We start from the raw sequence: 4,011 nt of genomic DNA, 5'->3' as shown, positions 1-4,011 counted from the left end.
GCTCCATACATACTTTAGTTTTCATTTGAATATTAACCATACCTTAGGTACTGAATGCAATTTTGTGACAAGTTCAAATTTTTTATTAGGAGAAATATCTAAGTACTTTTTCCAATAAAAATGATTCACCATAGCTCACATTATCGGTTCCTTGAAACTATTTCTGGAATTTTGCAGACAAATTTTTGAACCTGTGTAACTTTAAAATTGCTTACCTACACATGACACATGTTTGGAAATCTGGCAAATCACAGCCGCAGATATTTTATTCTAGAACATGGCGATATGATATTTAAATGAGAGTCAAATTACGTTTGTGTGGAGAGCGCGCTAGTGAAACTTCTTAAATAGTTGATTTGACGTTGATTTTAAAGTAAGGGAAAAAAATTATAAAAAATTCTGCAAGTAAAAAAAAACGATGATGTGAGATGGAAAACGGAAAATATAGGGAAACGTATCTAATGTAGATTTAAAAAGATTGTTAGGTTTAAAAATGTTAATTTAAATGACTTTTTAGCTTAGCACTTGTAAATTGCCTCCTTTTAGGGGTTATTTTGGAAAGAAATTCCGTTTTTATGGGCCAGTGGTTTGGGTAATTGCCCACAGGCGCGGCGACTTTTTGTAGCGAATACAGTCTCGCGATTCTGGGTCGCAACAGTAGGTAGAGATACAGAATCGTGTGAGAAGGTACACGGGCCAGCGACGCATCGCTACTGTAGGTATCTCATACAGAGTGTAACCAGAACGCTAGCAGAAACTTATCGTTATTTATTATTAAGGTAGTACCTATTACTATAGGTACTACCTTAACACAATCCAATGCCATGCCTTATCTTGTAGTTTTAGTGATTTAATATTTTTCAAACCCGCATTGCATGCAAAACTTGGGTCAATGCCTCACCTACGACGTGGCATTGACTTCGAGTGACCTATTTACGGAACGTTTGGTGACCTCTAGCGTCAGTCAGATGTTTTGTTTGCAATTTACTGTCAACTTTTAAAAAATACAGGATTTTTACAAAAAAAAATCGTAGTTTTTTTTTTTTGGTATCTTGTCAGTAATCATCAGTACTATCACCTTTCTTTGTTTTTGTTAAAAGTTCTGGTTACAGCCTGTAATAAAGCCTTTTTATTGATTCCTTAATGACCAGTCAGCTGTCTAATAAACTGTAAACCGTAATAAAAACTCGAGTGGGTTACATAACCATTTTTTTTACTATTCTGTGTACATATCTATTTGATAAAATGCAACTTTACCTACTTTAAGTGAATAAACACAGATTTAATAAAAATATAAAGTGTAAAATAATAATTTGTAAATTGCATCTGTGCATAGTACCTACTAACTATACACAGATGATAATAATCCTACTTAATATTATAAATGTGAAAGTGTGGATGTTTGGATGTTTGTTACTCAAACACGCTAAAACGGCTGAACGGATTTGGATGAAATTTGGCATGCATGTAGCCTTTGACATGGAAAAGAACAAAGGCTACGTTTTATCCCGGAAAATTATAGAGTTCCCACTCGATTTTTAAAAACCTTTGCCACGCGAACCTTTGCCTTTTTTTTGCCACGCGAACGAAGTCGCGGGCATCAGCTAGTAGTGTATATAATCCTGTAATTTTTACCACACGCTATCACAATTTTTCAGATTTCCTATTAACTAATGGTAGGTACGTGTATAAGTAGTACCGTACCATTATTAGTAGGTACTAATTGAGTTGAACGAACAATTTAAAAAAAAATAGGGCTAAAAGCGCTAATTTTGATCATATTTCTATAAGATTAGTTTTAATCAAAGCCCTATTAAATAATATAGAGAGTACCTAGGGTAGGTACCTAAAGTTATTGCTAAAGTTGATTTGACTAATTTATTGTTTGACTAAGTAATTGAAGTTGTAATACTGCGTCATTATAATTTTGAGATATTTATTGTATTCCTTCACTGATTATTCCCAATTTTCACTCAAACCTGTAAAAAGCAATAAAAATACATCAAACCCTACATTTTCTTTTATTTATAGTCTTAAGTTCCTTTTTCTCATTTATCACTAGCTCATCTGCCTTAGATGTTAAACCTTCTGGATAAAGTGGCTTTGTAAAGGTGAAAGAATTATGCCAAGTGCGGATTTGCAGATTTCGTACGATACCCATCTCACGAAGAGAATCGCCTGGTTTTAAATAATTATGAATTGCGCTATACTGCATAGACAGGTTTAAAGAGTTGTTAAACCTTTTAAAACTGTCTATTTAAATATTAAGACAATTTTGGATTAATAAGTTTGCGTAATTAATTATCACCATCATATATCATCTTACAAATCTAACAATTCTGACTATCAAAAGTTATATAATAGTACCTACCAACTTTAAATAAATGATTTTGAGTTAGAGTTTGGAGTTTGGACAGCCAGAAATAGCACCAGGTCAGAGTGAACTGTGCCATGGTTCTGTTTATTATTTCAGAATGTATGTACCGCAGTCCGCTAGTACAGTTTAATTTTACACATGTAACGGCCGTCAACGTCAAACAGATTTCCAATATGGCGGACAAAGAGCTTCTGAAGTGGCGCGCTTTTTGTGCTCAATCAATAGTTTTTTAATTTCTTTTTTTTTTGCTCCACAATCGAAGGTTCTAAATTGTGGAGATGAAAGGAAATTAGGGGCCCTGCGTACTGGCTGGAGGCCACTCGAGAAATGAATGAGCTTCGAACTTAACGGGGAATTTTTAAGATTTTTTTGTCCAGGTAGGCGATTAAATGGGCCGTTATTAATTCCTCCACGGAAGTTTGCTACTGATTTTGTTTTGTGGGTCGAGTACAATGTTTTTTTGATGCGTTTATTAAACTTTCTTTTGCATAATTTTTTGTAGAAATTAATTGGTCATCATTATGATCATACCCTCGCCAGTCCACTACTAAGCACACGTCTCCTATCAGAATAAAAAGAGTTTAGGCTATTGTGTGCCACGCTGGCCTAGTGCAGGCAGATTTCACACACTTTTGACCTTTGGAAACATTATGGAGAACTCCTAGACACGCTAGTTCCCTTCACCGTTAAAACAAGGGATATTTAATTGCATAAAACGCACATAACACCAAAAAGTTAGAGATGCGTGCCCGGGATCGAACCCCTGACCTCCACATCGGACGGGCATCTTAACCACTAGGGGCAACTAGGCTATCGAGAGTCACCTACTTAATCTTAAAACTGCGTTGCGCCTTTAATCAAGACAATACCCACGGCCCACTATTCAAAACTATTCGTTTAGAAACAAGTCATTCCCCAAATCCCTATATCCACGAATTCTCACACGATACATTTCGCGCGTGAAAACGCGACTCGCGAACCACTAGCGAGCTCACTTCCCATAAACGCGATCTAGAATGTGCACTTCACCGTGCTAATATCAAAGACAAATCTGTATTGTGACGTAGATCGTTTGTCCTAATGAGCATTAAAAGGCGGGAAGCGGGCGATAAGTCAGCGTGAGGCGGCCGCCATGCTGCGTCCGCGTGACGTAGAATAGCGTCACCACAGACTCATAATGGACGTCACGCGGCGCCATCGCGGTGTGTGTTCCAAATTCAAATTCCGTTTGACAGATGAATTTGACTTCTTTATTGTAATCTTGAGTGTCCGATGGTAAAGACCCACAGACTTGAATGCTTAGAGAGTGGACTCGACGGAGTGTGAATGAGCAATTCCCGATTCGATGGGAAAATGATTTTGATGGAGTGAGTGGAGTGAGTAGTGGCGTGCTTGAGAACTTTGAGGTGCGCTTTTGACGTGGTTAATCGGCTGTCAATTTATTATACTTACTTTTCTTGAAAGCTCCATCGACACTTTTGAGATTTAATGATCTACCTGGTCAAGAGTTAGATATTGTTTTGAAATTACTGACCGATCTAATTAGTCCTAGTACCTATAATCTACCCAGTAGGTAGGTTATTGCAACAGTAAGTGTGGATTTTATGGTATTATTTTAGATAAGTAAGATACCT

The sequence above is a fragment of the Maniola jurtina genome, chromosome 19, assembly GCF_905333055.1.
Source record: "Maniola jurtina chromosome 19, ilManJurt1.1, whole genome shotgun sequence".
In the NCBI taxonomy this organism is placed as follows: domain Eukaryota; kingdom Metazoa; phylum Arthropoda; class Insecta; order Lepidoptera; family Nymphalidae; genus Maniola; species Maniola jurtina.
Note: the sequence above shows the minus strand (reverse complement) of the source record.